This window comes from Nylanderia fulva, unplaced genomic scaffold, assembly GCF_048542155.1.
Source record: "Nylanderia fulva isolate GAGA-0341 unplaced genomic scaffold, ASM4854215v1 Scaffold58, whole genome shotgun sequence".
NCBI classification, from domain to species: Eukaryota; Metazoa; Arthropoda; class Insecta; order Hymenoptera; family Formicidae; genus Nylanderia; species Nylanderia fulva.
Genome location: NW_028190676.1, coordinates 215,442 through 237,884, shown reverse-complemented (window position 1 = coordinate 237,884; position 22,443 = coordinate 215,442). Strand labels below are relative to the sequence as shown.

General features: G+C 35.1%; 1 long non-coding RNA gene across 1 annotated transcript; it reads right to left on the bottom strand.

Moving 5' to 3' along the window:
• Positions 1-2,504: 2,504 nt before the first annotated feature.
• LOC114931595 (uncharacterized) lies at positions 2,505-3,546 on the bottom strand. The gene is made up of 2 exons (XR_003819703.2): positions 2,644-3,546; positions 2,505-2,566 (listed from the first exon to the last, which is right to left on the bottom strand). It is a non-coding gene; the product is annotated as an uncharacterized LOC114931595 (long non-coding RNA).
• Positions 3,547-22,443: the final 18,897 nt, after the last annotated feature.

The window sequence follows — 22,443 nt, the reverse complement described above, 5'->3', positions numbered from 1 at the left end:
GTGTATTTTATAATTTGACAATTCGCGCCTTGCTCTTACTTTTATTCCATAATTTAAATGCACTTAAAATTGTTGTTATATTACAATATGTAAATAAGAAAAATTGTAGAAAAAGGCTTGGATTTTTTTTTTTATCAAGATTAATATATGTATTGCGAAATATTTTATATTTTCTTGATATACCATTTTCCGTTGACAAAAGACACGTGTAGAAAGATATTGTGGATGGTCATCGTTACTGAAGATATAAACTCTCGATTTATGGCAAAATAGCTTTTTGCCATAAAAGTTCGCGATAAAAGTCAAATACGTGCTGGACACGTTGTGCGTTACTTTTGTAATTGTGCGAAAATATATGCAAAAAAAACAAAAAAGTCTAAATAGAAAGCAGAATGCTTTGAAGAATTTAACATCATTTCTGAGAAGAATCAAATTTGCTATTAACTATATCCAAGTAGCAAACTGACGTCATAAGAACAAAATAACATTACTATGACGTCTAATGACATCATTTGATGTCAAAATGGCGTACGCGCTTGCTACTTGGGATTATTAGTCAAGACAAAACATATATAGAACAGTGCGAATGAAAAATCCGGAGAAAACTTAAGAAATTACATAAGGTAATATAATCAATATTGAAATTAATTTTCGAAGAAAATTTATGATATTATCTTTTAGACATCTTGCTGAATGTATGATGGGTTTTCCCAAACCGTCATCGACTGATTTTCTGCCTCGCCCATATACTATAAATAATAATTAATAATTAATAATTATTATAAAAAATTATAAATAATAATTAATAATTATTATAAAAAATGCGAGAAAAAAGGAAAGCGAGAAACAAAATAGAATTACAAAGAAAATTAAATATATGGTATAAGTAACTATATATAAGTAACTAATTTAAATAATTTTAAATTAATTACTTATATAGATATAAAAATTTTTAACTCGAGGTTATGTTATTCGAATTTTTTACTATAATTATCAATTTAAATGTCAGAATTATCTTTCACGATTTAAATAATGTTCTCTTATTCCTTGATATCCTTCTTTTATCTATTAAAGAATTTCGAATTTATTTTTATCTTTATCTGACAGCCAACGATTGAAAAGCTAACAAGCGCAGCTGATCGAAAGCCGCCCAGGTAACAAAACGTACGTCATTTTAACATCGAATGACGTCATTAGACATTGAATGACATTGGATGTCAAAATGACGTCATTTTGACGTTTAATGACGTCAGTTTTGCTACTTGGACGGTATCAAATTATTGTATTGAAGACTAAGATTGAAGATTACAAGTTGAATTCAATCAGAATAAGGAATCAAAGATTTCTTTTTGTTATGATTATGCATAAATTCTAATCTTCAATCTTTAGTAATAGTAACAACGACACTAGTTTAAGAAATGTTTAAAAAATGATAATTTCATTATTTTATCACTCATCTTTACTCATTCATTTTCGCTCTCGGCAATTTGTTATAATTTGAGATTTGAAAAATAAATATAAGTCAACGTACATACCCTTTAAATACATATACATATGTCACTAGCTTCTAATCGAGTATTTATTGAAACGGTGTATCTCTATTAATTATTATACATATATATAATCTGAATCAAGGAATTTTTATTCTGATTTATATTTTATTGAAAAATATATGATGAGATTCTCCTATAAGAGAGAAAGAGAGAGAGAGGGGGGAGGAAGGGAGGGAGGAAGGGAGAGAGAGGAAGAGAAAGAGAGGGTGAGAGAAAGAGAGAGGGAAGAAGAGAGAGAGAGAGAGAGAGAGAGAGAGGAAGAGAGAGAGAGAGGGAGAGGAAGGAGAGAGAGGGAGAGAGAGAGGGAGGTCTAAAACTATATACTGATCCATTAATAAATGATTCAATCATATTTATACGCATATAAAAAACGTTATATTAAAATATTTTTTAAGATTAAGATATGATGTCATCAAATCCGCCATCACAAACAAAATGTAAATCGGCATCATCCTTCACTTTTAAAAATCCAGCAAATGTTTCTTTCTTTACCCTTTATTCAATGATTGTACATAAATATAATATAGCTTATTAACATTGATGATAGTATAGACGAGACATGTTGCTATAAAATAGAACATGCTCAACCCCTACACATTATATGTTCTAGCAGATATATATTATTTTTCATTACTTATGGTTATATATAGAAAAACTTGTAATAATAAATAAAACTATAAACTATCAATTCTTATAATTTGAGTCCATTTCATTCAGTCGAATTTTTTTATATTAATTATGTAGATTCTTTACTTATGATTCAACTAAAAAAATTAAAAATTCGAGATTTCAATCCTTATATGTTAACAAAAAATCGATAAATTAATTAATTATTTTCTATTATTAACATACTATTTTTTAATTTTTTTATATGTAGTAATATACATTTCTATAATATGCGGAAAACAGAGCCAATTAAGAGCCAGGCGTGGTAATTGATACACAAACAAATAATGATAAATTATTTAATTTATTAGTACGTTTCGGTTCTACGTTCGGACCATCTTCAGCATCTGAGAAATTAAAACGACATAGTTTTAGCAAGATCACATTTTTACAATCAGCGAAGCTCAAATAGGTTTATACATACGTGGTTAAATCAACATCAAAAGACAAATTATCATGGGTACAAAGCACCATCCGAAAAATCAATATCCTATTCCGGTGCCCGCCGGACAAGATAGCTCAGCATCAGCACACGCACCACAAAAGACACGGTGATTAAGTAAACTAGCAATAATGGCAATAAAACTATTTTTGTGTCGATATACAGTGTAAAATAAGCAAAACAAAATAGATATATACATTTCATGTCGTCAAGAAAAAGTCATAATTGCTATAAACATTGTGCGCCAGATTTTAACAAGTCATTATCTTATAAGTACTGTAACGGTGCACCCTCCCATCGTTCCCGACCGAATGTCGGAAGTGCGCCAGGCGAACACCGGCCGGGCAGCGCAGCAGGCGCATATGCGCCCTCTAATTTTTCTCATTATAATCACCGAAAAGCGACTTTGATTTTACACGGCTCAAGGTACTATATACGTATACGTACCGCCGAGCGCGCCCAACGGCCGACGGATTCAGCCGAATGCCGCCGTCGGCAAGTACGTATACCGTTATCGAGCCGCCAAATAATTCGCCGCAGATCTAAGCGTATAAATAGCGACGAAATCCTAGCAAAGAGGATTCCATCTCCTGATTCCGCCAGATCCAGATCTCCGGAACGATACTCAGGAAATAGAGACCAAAAATACTCGGTCTCCGCGGCGAACCTTGCCGCATTTCCAGCATTGTACCCGAGTCTGAGATTTCTCCCAAATCAGTCGGCAACGGGATCGAACATACTCGATCTCCTCGAATCATTCTCGAGGCCGACTATCTCTCTTTCTTGCTCTCTCTCCGAACCCTGCTGCACCGACTTCTCAAGAGGAGCTCAAGCCTCTTGTGTTGCTGAATTGCAACAGGTCAGAGCATCCTACTACCCGCAGAACGATCGTGGCACGTCGCCTACAATTAATTATCGTTACCCGGTGCCGAAATTTTTTTGCGCTCTCCCGGACGCACCATCTACTCTCTCTCACCGAGAGAACGATTTTTCCCGCGTGGGGGGTATCGTGATTATTCGCGAACGCGCCCCGCGGCAACATACGAGCCCCGCTACGCGTATACGATCCACTCTCAGCGAATTCTTATATTCGCGGTTTACCCGTTACCCCCGAAATTGATCCCACGGCCATCACCGTCGTATCCCTACTCACAGGGATAACCGTCCCCCGCCTACGGTCGTATTAATGGCCCGCGTCACCTAATAAATATATGTATACCTGATTTCGACCGACCGAATAAATCCGTGTGCACACCGGAACTGCCGATATCCTCTCATTATTGTTGTATTACTTTTGTTTTCTATTACTCGCGTTCCGATTATATTCTTTTGTATTATTTTATATTACTTTGTATTATATACTCGCGTTCCGATTATATTCTTTTTTTATTATTTCATGTTATTTTAGTACTCACGTTCTGATTATATTATTTTGTATTACACGTGCAGGCAATGTGGCACTTTCGGTGCATGTTTTCTGTGCCGAAGATAGATAGATAATTCAGTTTATTGGCCAACCTTTCAGTATACAGCCATTTTACATTGCTTAGCCTTAGTCAGTCTTTGTAGATGGCGCTTTGGTACATTATCATTTGGCTTCCGTATTATAGCTTAATTATTGGTATGGTCTTAGTATCGAACGAGAGCTAAATCTAACGCATTTATAAACTAATGAGCAAACAACTAATATAGTTTGTGTTTATCTTAATATTATACTTGTACATTAATGCCTAGGAACTTTTACCGAGTAGTAAATTTTTTTTTTTTTTTCTTAAATGTCTATTTTACAACTGAAAATAAACTCTGTAATAATTTCAATTTCTTCCCTTTTCAGTCTTTTTAATACTTCCCTAATGTCTATCGGAGGTCTTAGTCTTAATTTTTTTAATTTTTTAACCATGGTTTTTCTTTCCTCTTCAAACTTTTTACATTCCCAGAAGACATGATTAATATCCTCAGGGCTCCCACACGAGCACAAATCGCTGTTTATTATATTAAATCTCGCAAGACTACTTTTGAGAGAATTATGACCACAACGGATTCTATTCACAGATACGATAGCTCTTCTGCTTAATTTCGTTTTAAAAAACCATGGTTTGCTATTTGGCGCAAAATATTGCTCAAAATAGAATGCACCTTTACCCTGTGTTCGTGCCCTATTTATTACATCACAATCGTTTTCCTTTTTACATTTAAGTTTGAAAACGTTAGCTATGTCCGAGTAAGGAAGTTCTTGGTTTAAAAAAGGGCCTTCTTGAGCTGCATTCTTAGCTAAAACGTCAGCGTTTTCATTACCTTCAATATTACTATGAGACGGAATCCATATCAGTTCTATGTCTTTATTTTGTTCTTTATTAACGGATAATAAATGCTTGCTTTCTTGGATTATATGATTTTGGTTTCTTAATTTTCTACGGTTGACAAAGCTTTGAGAACACTCAAGGAATCTGAGAAGATGATAAAGCTACTTAATTCTGACTCGTTAATTGTTTTCAATGCCTTTAAAATGGCCATGGCTTCCGCAGAGAAAATTGAGGCATGATCAAAAAGCTTGAAGCTTGCTGTGAACTGATCATTGGAACACCAGTTTGCCATGCCCACATATGACTTATCGCCTATTACTGATCTAGAGCCATCCGTGAAAATAGCAATCTTATTACTGATTTTTTCTTGAAAAATTTTTGTGAATAGTCCTTCTGCATCGTTAGATTCTTTTAATTCTTCACCACTGAAGATGTCTATATTAGTTAGTTCAAATTGATTTTTAAAATCTAGTTGATAATATGTGGGGATTTCTGACTTATATATTATGTTCGTATAAAGGAGAGTTTCTTCAAATTTACTTATGAGAGATGATTTCTCGAAGTTATTTGCATATATAAAGTTTTCTGACATTTCATTTATCTCCTCTATAATTTCCAACAGGGCTGTATTATTACTGGCCATATTTTTGTTTAAGAACTTGTAACAGGAGGTATCAAATCTACGAGCCAAAGACAAGATTTTCGACTCACTTAGTATTATATTTGTCGGAGTGGACTTTCTGTAACCCATAGCCAGCCTCAAGCATTTATATTGTACTTTTTCAATTTTCTCGAGTAACTCAGGTTTACACGGTGATATCAGAAATCCGCCGTATTCGATTCTAGATCTAATAAGTGAATTATATAGGGTCAGCATAGTAACCGGATCTGCTCCCCATCAAGTTCCTCTGATGCAACTGAGGATTCTTATCGGAATATCACATTTTTTTATAATGTGGGAGATATGGAGATTCCAATTTAGTCGTTTATCTAAAATTATACCGAGAAATTTTGCGTAAGGTGAAGGTTCAATGATGGTGTTATTAATATTAATATGAAAGTTATTGGTGTTTAAGTTTAATCTATTGAATATGACTAATTTACATTTTTCTGGTGCCAAGTACAAATTTTTTGCAGCTAGATAATTCGAAATGGTACCGACTTGCTGCTCAAGGTGGTTAAGGCTATTACTTATTTGTGGGTCAGACGTGTATAAGGCCAAGTCATCCGCGAATTTTAAAATTTTAACGCCCGGGAGTATTAAGTTATCTATATTATTTATATATATATTAAACAGGACCGGGCTCAAAATACTTCCCTGTGGGAGACCTTTGAATGAAGGGCGGGTTATATTACCTGGACAATTAATAAAATGTATGAATCTAACTGAGATTAAGTTATATATAAACTTAATAACATTTCTCGGAATTTTCAATTCGATTAGGTCTTTAATTAAAATTGCGGGGTCCACATTATCGTAGGCCCCCTTGATATCTAAAAATACAGCTGCTAAGTGGTTTTTTTTATAGAATTGTTTTCCTGTTTCTGAGATGATCATTGCTAAACTATCTATACACGATTTATTTTTCCTGAACCCAAATTGAGATTTATTAATTAGTTTATTGTGTTCGAGCCACCACATTAATCTCTCATTTATCATTTTCTCTAACAATTTTAATAAACAAGAAGACATGCTGATTGGTCTGACTTTTTTACTATTTGGCTTAGGGATAAAGTAACATAAGTAATTTCTCCATTCTTCTGGAAAGATACCCGTATAAAGTACGTCATTATAGATATCCAAGAGTGCTCTCTTTACCGCTTCTGGTAATTTATTAATTATGTTATAATTAATTTTGTCATACCCCGGAGCTGATTTACGGTTAACATTTTCTAGAGATACTGTAAGTTCCTCGTAATCAAAAGGCATATCGAGGAAATGGTTATCTTGATATAAATTTTCCATTTTAGGCAAAGTACACTGTGAGCCTAGTGCACATATTTCTTCAATGCTTTCTTTCATGGATGTAATTATTTCTGTATTACCTTCATATGATTTTGGTTTAGTGAATTTGTTATTAAATCTTTTAATCTTACTAAAAACGTACCCACTCTTACTATGTCTATTTAAAGATTCACAAAATTTTTGAAAAGCTTCTTTTTTTTCCTTCCTTAGGGTAACTTTAGTTTGAGCTTCTACTTTTTTATATTCAAAAAATTCCTCTCTTGAAAATTTATATTGTAAAGATAGCCACTTCGCCTTTTTTATTCTAATCGCCCTATCACAGTTTTCATTCCACCATACCGTTGGTGGATTCTTATTTTTTGGCTTAGTTCGATTAGTATTAGTTATTTTATTTACTTTCTTTCTAGGCAAGGAACATTCAACCGCTTTTGTTATTTGACTAAGCATGAATGAGTATCTTTCATTTACTGTCGAGTTTATATATTGAATTGAGTTAAGATTATTATTAAACTCCCAGAACTCATAGAATTTAGACCAATTAATTTTATTTTCGTTAAACTTGTATTGAGGTTTCGGTAAGTAATCACTTTCTATATCTAGATTAATTGAGATGGGGTAGTGATCACTTCTCCAATTATCATTGCTTACAGACCACTCACTGCTCAAAGCTAGGGAAGGAGAAACAATTGTTAAGTCAATGTTTGATTTTTTAAAGTTAGGTCCTGATATGTGCGTATGATTACCATTATTTAGAATTATAAAATCCTCTGGGTCTGTGAAATTGTATACGATGTTACCATTGTAGCAGTTGTGATCACTCCCCCATGACTTGTGGTGGGCATTCAAATCCCCTCCAATACAAAATGTATCATTATATTTTTTTACTGCCTCTAAAAATTTCTTCCATTCATTGTTAGATAAATTGTTACCTCCTGTTGGAGATCTATAGCAGTTTACTATTAATAAATTACCCGTTGTAGTAGTTATCAATATACATCCTATTTCCAGAGTCTTGGGATTAAAGTCTAATTCGGCAGTTTTGAAAATCATATTTTTTTTAATTAAAAAAGCTAGACCGCCTCCGTTATTGTGTAGTCTATCAAATCGAACCGTTTCAAAACCATTTATATGAAAATCAGGTTGGTCTGGTTTCAGAAAAGTTTCGTTAAACATAAGGATATCCCATTCATGCGTAAATCTATCTAATTCATAAATTTTACCTCTTAATCCTCTACAATTCCATTGTAGTATTTTTAAGTTAACGCGATTATTCATACTCACTTATATATTTATTAATACTTATTTCGAATTATTATTCAGTTCTGTTACTTTTGCTGATTTTTGGTATGTTCTTATCGTCTTTAGGGAATTATTTGGAGGTGTAACCTTAACTTGCACTTCTTTCTTCATCATCGTGTATTCTGGTTTATTTGATAAGTCCTTGAGGATGACTCGCTGGCCACGGACATTTTGTATGAGTTGTAGGTGGTCTTCCGTTTTTGCTGACTTATTTGTCTTGTTTGGTTGATCTTTGTTCGTTTGGATAGTCTTCTTACCGCTGCTACCTTGACCCATCGCTACTCCATTTGCTGAGTTGATGGATTCTCGGCTTCCAATAAAATTTTCACAATTTTCCATTTGGGCTTTATAAAAGTTGTTTGGTTTTTTCTGGGGTTTCCTGGGTACTGTAGGTAAAAACCTTCTATCTTTAACTACTTCACTGTATGTTGTATATGCTGTGCTTTGGAGATTTGGAAATTCCTCAGGTCCAGGTTTAAGCCTTTTCTTTGGAGGGGGATGAAAAACTAGTTTCCTAGCATCTCCCATGGCTAAGTTTTCGTACGCCATCAGTCTTTTGACTTCGTATTCCATCCGGTATATTGGACAATTTCTGTCAGTGGCGATATGTTCCCCCTTGCAGTTAGAGCATTTAGGGCAACTTGTTCCGCAACTCTCTTGGTGTTTATTTTCACCACACATGCTGCATTTTGTCTCATTTCTGCAATTCGAACTTGTATGACCTAGCTTGAAGCAGTTGTAGCAGACAGTGGGTAATGTCATATAAGGATCTACCTCAATCTTAATTTTATATAGCCGTACTTCACTGGGCAAGTTTTGGCCCGAGAATGTAATTATCACTGATTTACTTGGTACCCATTTCGGGTCATTTTCCTGTCTGTTAGGATCTCGGTTTCTCCTATTTAGTCTTCTTATTCCCAGTATACGCTGATGTGACTCCATTTCCTCCAGCATCTCCTCTTCTGAAATATCCTCGTCTACGCCTTTAATGATGCCTCTTCTTATTAATCTAAAGCTCGGGATGAAAGCTTTCAATTTATTTGCTTCTAATAATGGGTCGTCTAATAATTGATTTGCCTCGTGTATGTTTTTGAAGTTAATTTCTACCCGAGATCTAGTTTTGTTGCAGACATAATCTATGCTATTGAATTTTTTGCAAAACAGTTTACCTACTTTATATTGGCTTACTTGTGGATAGTATGTTTTCCCATTGCTCTCAATTGCCTTAGATTGAATCCATACTGTGAATGGGCCTTTATTGTCTTCTTGAAAATTTTTGATAATTTGGGACGTGGTTTTTTTTACTTTTATTGGTTCCGCTGAATTTGTTACCTTATGATGAACTTCTGAAGCTTCCTTTCCCGATTTCTTATAGTTTTTAATCTCTTCATTATCCGAACTTTTCCTTTTATTCTTTACCACCGTCGACCAATCCATGTTTTCCTCTTGTGACACAGTTTCAAATCGGTTCATTGTTGTAAATGCCTCTGCGCCTCCTCCGCTGTTACGGGGGAAGGCTGCGTCCACGTGGGTGAATTTATTCACTTTTAGGTTAGGCTCTTACTTGCGTTGGTAATCCTCCGCCCGGCTGGATTGGCCGGGAATTAATATTGATAACTATATTCGGCTTTCGGTTTTTAAAGTTTTTCAACTTAAGATGCACTTCTCTCCAGTGTTATTTACTCGATCCGCGAAAATTTTCTCTCCACGTACTTTTTTTAAGTAATAAAAGCGCAGCTGTCGAAGACTGCCCGCAGCTACCAACTGCAAATTTTCTTCTGTGCCGAAAGCGGCCGATTTCCCCCGTCGCCATCTAGCGGCGACGCGGTGAGTGAATGAGCTGGTTTCAAAACCATTATCTACGGCTGAATCGCGTTAAAAGTCATTGTATACGGCTCAAGCCGTAGGAAATGTATTGAAACCGGCTATTCCTTTACCGTGCCGCGGCAAGATAGCGGCGTGCGATCGGCCTCGCGCACAGAAAACGCGCCGAAACAGCCACTTTGCCTGCACTTGCAATACAAAATAGTATGTGTATCAAGTGCGGATTGACAATTGTTCACTCGTGTGTGGTGGTCGCACTCGCCTTCGGTTCGCGCGTCCATCCCCCGCACTCGTGACCAATTGTCAACTTTCCGCACTTGATACACAATATACTATTGTATTATTGTATATTATTACTCGCGTCACGAGTATATTCTTTGATATAATTTTATATTACTCGCGTTCCGATTATATGCTATTGTATTATTTTATGTTACTTTACTGTTTTGAATAAATTCAATTTATTTTAATATTAAATTGCGGTGTTCTGTCAACTCTTTCTTGAGCCCTGATCCCGGCTAGGCCGTCCGAACCCTCGCGAAAAAGACTGTTACAGTTGGCGCTCGAACAGGGACCTGTTTTGACCGTCCGCACGAAACCCGCGGAAAGTCGCGTTGCGCTATTATTATTGTTTGGCGGTCGCGTTCTGCGTACGTCTGTTTTATTATTTTTGTAATTAGGGATTAAAATCCCGCGTGCGTAAAATTTTTTCCTCTGTCAAGTATGCCACGTTCGTGGATTTACGTGCTGTCGAAGGAACAGCTCGCAGCGATCGTAGCCACCCGTGGTCTCGATAGTACCGACACCTTCGACGAGGCGCATAAGTCGCGACATGTGCAAGAGCACCCGACCGAGTTCACGATAATGGAGAACGGCGCAGGCACGAGTTCCGCGATTACGCATCCGGCCGAACATACCCCGCCACCAGACGCGTATAATGCGGAACCTAATTTTCCCAACGACTCAAAGACTATGAATCAAATCCAAAAATGGGGATGTCATTTTGACGAGCGAGATTTAGTCGCTTTTCTCGAACGAGTTCAGGAACTTCGGATACGGGTTCTCCGCCGTGCAATTGTTAAAAGCACTGCCGGAATTGCTAAGGAGGAACGTACTGTTGTGGTACCGTAATACACGCAACTGGGAGTCATGAGACGATTTCGAGCGCAATTTTCAGAGTCAATATCTGCCGCGGCGCTATCACGCTACACTACGCCGCGAAATAATGGAACGTCGACAGAAGTCCGGCGAGAATTTTGTCACGTTCGCAAGTGTCATGATGACGCTAATGCGCCGTGTTGGAGGACTTCCGCGTCCTGAGCAACTCGACCAGATATACGAGAACATGAATCCTGAGTACAAAATTTACGTGAGAATCGACGACGTGTGCAGCATCGCTGAACTGCAGGAGCGTGCCGCAGAATTCGAGGATATCGAACGACAACGGACAGAATTGCGGAAAACAGGAAAAGATCGCGATCGAGAAACCGAGCGTGGCGGCGATGTACAACCGGCCGAATGCTGCTGAACATGCAAGCAGTGGGGGCACACCTGTTTCGATTATCGCCGTCCGGCAAAGAAATTCTGCTCACAATGCAGACGCGACGGAGTACTGACCATCCGCCGATATCGGGAAACGCCAAAGAGGCCGAGGCCGTACGGACCGACGCTCGCCCCGCGTCGTAAGATTCCTTCCACGGCCCCACGTCACCGTCCGTATAGACCACCGAAACTATACCGCGCTTCTCGATTCCGGGTCAGAGATTTTATTTATCAACACCGCCACGGCCGATGCCGTCCGGGCGTGGGGACATTGCGATCATGCAGGCGTCGAACAGGTGCAGCTCGCCGACGGTACCCACGCAAACATCTCCAGCGCAATTACATTACCGGTGCAGATACAAGAGCGGACGTATCAACACGATGTTGTGTGCCTCGGGTCGGGCACAAGAAGTCGCGCCAAATTAGGATGAGGATCCGGGACGTCAGGGCTTGGATCGGTGTTATTATATTAATTCACTTCACGTTCTCACTATTAAAGAGCTTTTATTTGAACTAAACACTTGACGTTATCTTTATTTTCACAATATTACACTTCCTAGTTACTTAAGTAGTTGAGCGGAAGCGATTACGTATGACTTCGCGAATTGTGCGCGCGACTGCGATAAGAGACTGTTATAGATCGCACGCGGTTAGCGTGGTTACTTTTAATTAACAACTCGAGAGCGACTACCGGGCGCGTCTCTTGCTCGATTTTTATAGTATCGCTTTTTGGAAGTTCCTTGATCGGAAGGGGTGCCTGGCAACGGGCCCCCTCGGTCAAAAACCTAGGTAAAAGCGAAGTAAATTCAAAGTCCTTCTGCTTTGCTTGCACGTTGGGCAATTTCGGTTTCGCGTGTATCTCGCAGCGTATGCGTTTTTACGCGGTCTGTCCCCGTCGTCAAGCGGATGTAATATGAATAGTTATACCTTAATATCTTTTAGGGATATAACATCCCTTCCCCGTTAAAGAAGAAAAACGAAAGTACGTAGTTTTTCGCTTAAAACTAAAGTTTACAAATGTTTTATACCCGTTTACAATATAATCATAATCGTTTTTTAGTTTCTAAAAACGTGTGCTATTGCTTCTTTTTAGTATAGATCTAGGTAAATTCCAGTAAAGTATCGTGACTCTCGGTCTTCTTTTATCGTCTTTTTTATTTCTTATTTTCCAAACTACAATGAATATTATAATTAATATAAATTTAACGTATAAGACGGGCAACAAGAGCCAAATCGCGGATGACAATGCGTTATCCTAACGAAACTAAATAATTTTCCGTTAGAATTAAATACCGGTGCACAAATCACCAAATTTTACTTGAACACGGCCAAGATTTTAAATATGAAATAATCTCATATTTGAGATTTAATTTCAATACCCCCTTTTCCGTAGGGGGTTAAAAGGGGGTATTGAAATTAAATCTCAAATATGAGATTATTTCATATTTAAAATCTTGGCCGTGTCCAAGTAAAATTTGGTGCTTTGTGCACCGGTATTTAATTCTAACGGAAAATTATTTAGTTTCGTTAGGATAACGCATTGTCATCCGCGATTTGGCTCTTGTTGCCCGTCTTATACGTTAAATTTATATTTATATTACAGAGCCTTGTTAAAACTCTTATATTTGATACACGCTGGCTTAAAAAATGCGTTTGTTTACCAACATTAATTTATATAACAGAGAAAAGTATAGAATCGAAAGGATCTGAATAGCTCAGCTGGAAGAGCAGTCGCCCGGCAAGCGAAAGGTCTCGGGTTCGATTCCCGATTCAGCGATTTTCGGATCTATATTTTTCTCTTGCATTCATTTATTTATTTTCCGTAGGGGGTTAAAAGGGGGTATTGAAATTAAATCTCAAATATGAGATTATTTTATATTTAAAATCTTGGCCGTGTCCAAGTAAAATTTGGTGCTTTGTGCACCGGTATTTAATTCTAACGGAAAATTATTTAGTTTCGTTAGGATAACGCATTGTCATCCGCGATTTGGCTCTTGTTGCCCGTCTTATACGTTAAATTTATATTTATATTACAGAGCCTTGTTAAAACTCTTATATTATAATTAATGTTATTATTATTATATTATTATTCCGCTAGATGCCATTGGATATATAAACTGTTTTTGCGTGTCGTGATCTAGCCGCCTTAAGGTATGTATTTTTCTTAGTTGTTTATAAATTGTTTTAGCTTGTTTGCATGTATTCTTATTGTCCGTCTTCCCTTTTTTATTGTATAATTGACATTGGAGTTCTTTTCAATTATCGTGTACGGTCCTGTCCAGAAGGCGTCAAGTTTTTTTGATCGTCCTCGTCGTAGCGTCTCATCGTACATCAGCACTTTTTCGCCGACTTTAAATTTTGTTTCTTTCGCATTTTTATCATAGTATTTCTTTGCTTTGATTTTTTCTTCCTGAACGCGATCTTTCGCGATTTGTTGGGTGGCCCTCAACCTTTCTCTGAGTTCCTGGGCGTAATCATCGTAGTTATAGATCATTTTAGTCAATGCTGTCGATAAATTTGCTTGATGATTGTATATTAATTCGAAAGGCGTATAATCAGTTGCTGTATGCGAGGTCGTATTATATGCAAACATTGCATACAGTGTCCATTCGTCCCAGTCCGTCTGATCAGCGTCGATATAATGTCGAAAGTATTCGGCTAATGTTTTATGTGATCGTTTGAGCACTCCATTCGTTTTCGGATGATATGCGGTTGTTTGCAGCTTCTCGATTTTTGCAAGTATTTTTAAAGATTTTGCTTAGAAAATTTGTTCTCTGATCTGTCAGAATTTTATTTGGAATTCCGTGTTCGAGAATTATTTTTGTTACGAATTCTTTCGCGATTGTTCCGGCCTCCTGGTTCGGTATCAGTATTGCCTTGCTAAATTTTGTTAAGCTGTCTTGGAATGTCAGTAAATATTTATTTCCGTTTGTAGTTACCGTTAGCGGCCCTACTATATCAAACGCACATTTCTCAAATGGTTCATCAGGTGTGTCAGTAATTATTAGTGGCGCTTTATTTTTTCGTGACAATTTATTTTTCTGGTACGATTCACATTTTGCAATATGTTTTTCGACGTCTTTTGTTAGACCTGGCCAATTGTGTAACAGGCGAATTCGTTTAAGAATGTATGGGAAACATCTAAAAATGGTACAAAATTCATGAAAATTATACAAATCGTTTCCACTTTAATACTAAAGCTACTGTCAAAATTTGGAATTAATTCACTAACCCATTTAAAAGTTATTGCAATTTGAATTTCCGCAATTTTCGCTACTTTTACATATATCTTATGAAGATTCATGACTGTGAACGATTTTATTACATTAAAAGTATTAAAAAATGGTACCATATATTTCAAATTTTTTACATATACAACTGAAACTTTAAGGAACATTTTTGCAATATTACATTAACATTCACTAAACCGTTTAGAAGAAAATGATAATTGAAATGGTTAAAATGATAAAAATTTATTGAAATTCTGGCTATTTTTCTTATTTCTCTGACGTTGGTTGTAGAAGTGCGGCAACATTGGAAACAGTTGAGATTCCATATAGATATATACCACAAAATTTATATATACACTATTAAAAAATTAGACCGACAAAAAAAGAAAGACATTATATACGATTGGTACCATAAAAAACGTTTTCTGGTAGATATCTGAACTTCCTGTCTCAACATCCTATGAGTCAAAAACGAGGTACGATAATAGGGCTAGTTGATCGAGCCTTTTTATTATCAAATCCAGAATTTCATAAAGATAATTTAGAGTTAGTAATCAAAATATTGCTTGAAAATAATTATCCTCTGAAATTGATCTTTGACACAATGAATCAAAGACTAAAACATTTAATAGAAGAACGAAATATTCTTACAAACAAGAATAACCAAAATGTAAAAGTCTCGTATTTTTGCATCCCATTTTTACCGACACTTACCGAACAATATAAAAACATCACTAAAGATATGAATGTTAAACTCTCTTTTTACAGTCTTAACAAATTGAATAAATATATCAAGGTACACAAAGATCCTATTCCTAAGGTTTCAAACACCAATGTGATATATAAGATAGACTGTAAAGAGTGCAACGCATCTTATGTTGGTCAGACTAGTAGGAAATTATCTACTAGAATTTCTGAACATCGATCTAATATACACAGAAATGTAAAAAAATCGGTAATCACTGACCATAGATTAAAACATAGTCATTAATTTTGTTGGGACGATGTAAAAATACTTGATAAAGAATCACAGTATAATAAAAGATTAATTTCGGAGATGATACGAGGGTCACTATTTATATTTCGGGAATTAGCAACACTGATGTCATGTGAGTCCATCTGACGGTTCCATCGTAAAGTTTGACATTTTTGACGATATACGTACTCAGAACATTTTGTCATACGGACGCTATTTGTTTATTTTATATTTAGTTGAAAGTTTCGTCTCGGCAAAAAATGGAACTGAATCGTGAACATTTTCGTGCGATGATTTTTTACGACTTTTGACGTGGATTATCACAACAAGAGTGCGTCAATTAACTTAATTTGACTTTTGGCGATGAAGCTCCATCAAAAACCACTGTGTATCGCTGGTATAGTGAATTCAATTGTGGTCATAGTTCGCTGTCCGACGAGTTTCGTGAAGGTCGTCCAAAATCGACTGTAGTGCCAGAAAACATCGATGCTGTGCACGAAATAATTAAGCAAGATCGTCATGTAACCTATTGTGAGATTGAGGCATCTGAGGTGGAACTAAGCATTAGTTCCACCAGCATATATGCGATTTTACATGAACACTTAGCTGTGCGAAAGTTATGTTCGCGTTGGATCCCACATAATTTGACAATCGCTCAAAAAAAGGCTCGTGTCGATTGGTGCAAAAAAATGCTTAAGAAATACAATCGCGGTGCTTCAAAAGACGTTTATAAAATCGTGACAGGTGACGAATCATGGATATATTCGTATGAGCCCGAAAGTAAGCAGCAGTCGACTGTATGGGTGTTCCAAGATGAACCAAATCCAACAAAAGTTGTTCGCGCACAAAGCACTTCAAAGAAAATGGTGGCCTGTTTCTTCGGAAAAACTGATCATATTGCAACAGTGCCTCTAGAGGATCGTAGAACAGTAAATTCTGAGTGGTACACAACCATCTGTTTGCCAGAAATCTTCGGTGAAATAAGGAAAACAAACAAGAGACGTCGGATTGTTCTTCATCATGACAATGCGAGCTCTCACACATCGGCTCAAACAAGAGACTATTTGAGCACTCAAAACATCGAATTGATGGGTCATCCGCCGTACAGCCCTGATTTGGCACCCAATGATTTCTTTTTGTTCCCATCCGTGAAGAATAAACTGCGTGGTCAACGATTTTCATCGCCCGAAGAAGCTATTGAAGAGTTCAAAAATCATGTTTTGGAGATACCTCATTTGGAATGGAATAAATGCTTTGAAAATTGGTTTAAGCGCATGCAAAAGTGTATCGATCATCGTGGCGAGTACTTTGAAAAACAATAAAAATATATTCGCAACTTAACTATTTGTTTTTGTTCCTATTCCCGAAATATAAATAGTGACCCTCGTATTTATAAAAAGGCAAAATAACAGTCTCAACTTGAAAACAGATATCGATGGCTTGCCGGTGATCTATGACGACATTATACATAGACTACCAAAGATCTGAAAGTTAAAAAACATAAACAACTAACTATTTTCTTAGTCGTGCGGTCGTCTCTCCGAGAGTTTAATAAATCATACGTTATTGTTACCTCGAGCTATTAACATGTGTAAGCCTCCACGTCACAATAGAACATCTTACTCGATCTAACTGTAAGTCCATTTTTATTAATTTACTTATCTTCAATGTTAATTTTTCGTATACTTATGATTTCATAGACATATTAACAATGGCTGTTATCGAGATTCGCAACCGACCTCCTAACAGAACAATTAGCGAGAGATCTGTTTCGCGACTATTACATATAATGACGTTGTGAAGAATAGAATATATCCCAAAAAAATGCTCTTACTTTATAAATGCGTTGATCTCGAGCGTTAGCATATAACTTGACTCCGGACATTTTTATTTTTATTTTTATTATAATGACATTGATGAATAATTTATTATTAATTTATACTAATATTTAATTATTATTTGCGCTGAAGAAGGTTGGAAAAGACAACCGAAACGTACGTAATTGAACTTACTTCTGTATAATTTTTAATAATTTATGTTATAAATCGTTTCACAAATATATTTCTATACTTAAGTAGCTCTTATTGCCTTTTTATTTGTAGATTTAAAAAAAGAAAGATTTCAAAATAACTAATTTATTATATGTATTATATTAATTTTTCCAATTTATTACTATTTATTATTTATTATTTTTAATTTATTAATATTTATTTATTATTATATGAATTTTTTTATTATTATAATAATTTATTATTAATATTATACAAATACATTTTTTATAATATAAAAAAATGCACAGTATTACACATTAAAATCTCTTTACACAGTAAAAATAATTAATTATATATATAATATTAAAAGTGTTGAAATTTATTTGCTAAACCAATCGATAATTTTTTGAACTGTAGATTCACGTAATCCTTTTAAAATTTTCTTTTGAAATTTTTCCTTAAAAAATTCATGAAGGCCATCTTTGCCAGAAACATTATAAATATTTTCTAGAGTTTTTATTTTAAATCCGGCCATCGCTAAGTTTTTACGGATCAATACTCCGATGATACCTTGCAAGAGTGTCAAAGTTATCAAATTTTCACTAACTTGTTTCTCTGTTGTCCAGTGCTTAGTTTTTTCAGAAAAGATCTCTATACTTTTTAATAAAATTTTGCTTGTTATTTTCAACTTACAAAGAATTTTGGCAAGAATATCACAATCGTATATTGCATTATAAGCTTCAGAGGTATTAATATTAAGTGAATTTGCTAATCCACTTATTGTACAGGCACCTTTACCCCTTTTACCTGTCACTCTTCTAATTACTTCTAATGTATCTATGAAACCATAGATTACATCAGAAAATTCATCGATCAAAGAATATTTAATGATTGCTGTAAATAATCTTGGTCCGTCAAAGTTTAAATTATGTGTAGCAATGCAGCATTTTTTTTCAAATGATTTTAGCCATTCTTGTAGATTTGCCAAAGCTATTCTTATAGGGAAAGATTGTACTTTTATACCATGATACATGAGATCTCCATAACAATTTACTAAACCATTGGCTGCAGTAGCATTTGCAGAAATTTCTTGAGTAGAATTAACATAAATTGAAAAAGTATTTTTTCCATGCTTTGCTGTGATCTGTAAGATATCACAATTTCTTTGAAAGTCTGAGGTTTCCAAATCAAGCAAGACAATAGAAATTTCGTTATCATCTTGTTCGAAATTGAACTCATCGTCATCTTCATCGATCGGTACTGCTGGTTCACTCAAAAGAGAACATTGACTTTTATAAGTAACACCCTCAACGTTTTCTTTGTTATGACGTAAAACAATTCGAAGCATTTTTAATTCCATACGTCTCTTTTTGAATGCGGTAGATTTAATTAATATTCGTCTTTCTATTAATGCTGTATTAGTTTTTGATATATGTTGTAAGAGATGTTTTCCTGGTAACATATTGAGTGTTTTAATTACTTCTTGAGTATATTCTTCTCCGATGTTTTTTTGGCCAACGGCACATGCAAATCGGAAGTCAGCTGATGCAGTCAAGCTATAGCATTTTGACTTCGGAGCTTTACTCGCCATTGTGGCATTTAAGCTTTCGTTTACATTACTAGAAGCACCACTTGAAAATTTCTCTGCATTTTTGAAGCAAATTTCTCAAAGATGTCTCTAAGTTCAATAAACAATCCCTGATCATGAAAGCCACCAGGAACTATTTTGTGGTTATAGTTTTCCTTAGCTTGAATGTAGCCACACCACACATGTACCACATTTACTGTGATCATTAAATGCATGATAATGAATACAACGAATTGAATCTGCCATTGCTTTACTATTTCCTCGATTCTGAGCCACAGCATACATAAAACAGCGATGTAAATATGTTATACGATCCTTGGTTAATTCTTGTTGATTTTTTTTAATGCTATACAAATGCTTTTTGACTCCTTTTGATGTATGATTGACGTCTGATTGCTTGATTATAGGATGAGTGCTTGCTGTCCGACATGCTGCAATTGTGGAGCTATCATCATCTCCTATTAATATTCCAACTTCAACATTTTCTGATTTAAGAATAGCACTATCAATGACAAGTTTCTTGGCAATGTGAGGTTCTATAACTTTCGCAGATCCGTAAAAATTTTTACGACAGTCGTGTTCTGGAGATTTATCATCCTTGCCACATTTTTTACATTTTCGATTACATATGTTGAATAGTCTAATACCATACCACTTAAATAACTAATAATAGCACCAAAACCATTCAAACTATCGTAATTTCGTCCTGTGCCTCGTGTACTCCATCCCATGTCGTATAAAACTAAAATTTTGATTACATCATTAAAAGTGGCAGGATATTCTTGAGTAATATTAGATTCTAGTTCTTGTGAATTAGGAGTAGTGGATTCATTCAATGATTGGCGAGGAATTAAATATAGGAAGATTTAAATATAGAGATATTAGAAGGATATTAGATATAAAAATTAAAAAATAAATTTTCTGTATTCAGATAACAATATATTTAAATTTTTTCCATTAAGATTATTAAATTACAATAATTTAGTGATGTTTTATGCTTGTTCCAATGTTAATTTTCTTTCCAACATTGCTGCATCTTTGCAGTTATTTTTAGCCACTTTTTCCGCTGCTAATCCAATTTCTTGTTCGTAGTTTTTATAGGTTTTAAAATTAAAACATGGGATATTCATATAAGCAAATAATTTCGAGAGATGTATCCATCCTAATCCAGCGTGCAAAGCACCTGAGAAAAAAATAATCCAAAAAAATAAATATATGTATAATTAAAATTAGAATAATTAAATGTGTTATTTAAATATTAAAATTTACCTAAAGCAGTTTTATAGTTAATATCAAAACGAGCACTACGTTTGTCATTTGATAATAGCTTCTTATCTGTAGTAATTTGATTGAGAAGCAGACATTTATGACATCGCACCATGAGTTGTGAACCCAATCCACGGCATATCTCATTTTCGATCTATTTCAAAGATAGAGCTTCTTTGCAGGATATACACTATAATTGTTGACCAAGAATTTTTAAATCAACAATACGTCGTCCGTCTTTAAAATCACTGTTCTTCAATAACGTCCTCAATTTCATTCACTACTTTTTCTTCATTCTCTTTTGAGATTTTTCTTCTCTTCTCGCCACTTTTTTTTTGAGCGATTCTTTTTTCATAAGTTTTTTTAGATACTATTTTTCCTTTCCAACGATATGTTATTTTTGACATAATAATGCGTAAAAAACTTTTAGCGGTATAGATAGCCTCTAATTATGCACAACGTGAATTGGCATATTTTTTGACATGTGGAATTGACAGCTCCAACTTATGAGAAGCAATAGTGTTGTCACGTTTAACAGTTTTCAAAGAGCACTCAATTATCAAGAATAATTACATTTTATAGTTATAATTTTTATAAATATAACATGTATTTACATTTTTATTTATATTTAAACATAATTCATTACTTTATAACGATTATTAACTTTACTTAATGCTTTTAAAAATTCATTTCCGTCAAGTTGAATTTAGGGAATATTCACTCTCAAAAATTTTATTACATAAATAATAATATTAACAAATACAGCCAAAAAATGAATCGGAATGAAAAAATCACATTTCTAAATTAAAACTTAGAGCTGCCACTATCCTTTCAGTTGCTTATGACTTTATTTAAGACTTGCAAAATGCAAATATTTGTAATTTTCGAATTTCGGGTCTTTTATCTCCGATTGTATCTCCCATACATCCTTAATTGTTCTCTCGATTCCTTGATGTCCTTCAATGGGCGCGTTATGATATTTGTAAAATATTTGCCGTTTTTCTTCTTTGGTGTATACTTTTTCGTTGGCGGAATCTTCTTTTTCTTTCTCTTTTTCTATCTTGATGATCTCTTCTTCTTTTTCTTCTTGATTGGCGTCTCTTGTTACGTTTCGACTTAATGCGTCGGCGTTTGCGTTCGCTCGTCCGGCCTTATGTATGATTTTGTAATCATATTCTTCTAATTTTAATCTCCATCGGATTAATCTTGAACCGGGATTGTTTACGCTGAAAAGCCAAACCAAGGGTTTGTGATCCGTAATAATCTTGAATTTCGTTCCATAGATATATGGTCTAAAATGCTTCACGGCCCATACGATTACTAGCAATTCTTTTTCGGTTGTATTATAATTCTGCTCCGCACGAGATAGCACTCTGCTTGCGTAAGCAACGGGACGGTCGCTGCGAGAGCACGGTCCGATTGCGTAATCAGAAGCATCTGTGGTCACATTAAATTCTTTATTGAAATCTGAATATTGCAATAATGGTACCGTTGTTAACTTTTCTTTTAATATGTCGAACGCTATCTGCTGTTTGTTCTTCCACACAAAGGTTTCGTTTTTCTTTGTTAATTTAGTTAGAGGCTTCGCGATTTTTGAAAAATCTTGTATGAATTTGCGGTAATATCCGGTTAATCCGATGAATGACTAGATGTCTTTTACTTTTTTCGGCGTCGGAAAGTCATCTATCGCTATTAGTTTTGATGAGTCGGGTAATATTCCGTTTTCGGAGATAATGTATCCCAGATATATTACCTCCTTTCGCAGGAATTCGCATTTGTCCGGCTGTAGCTTTAGGT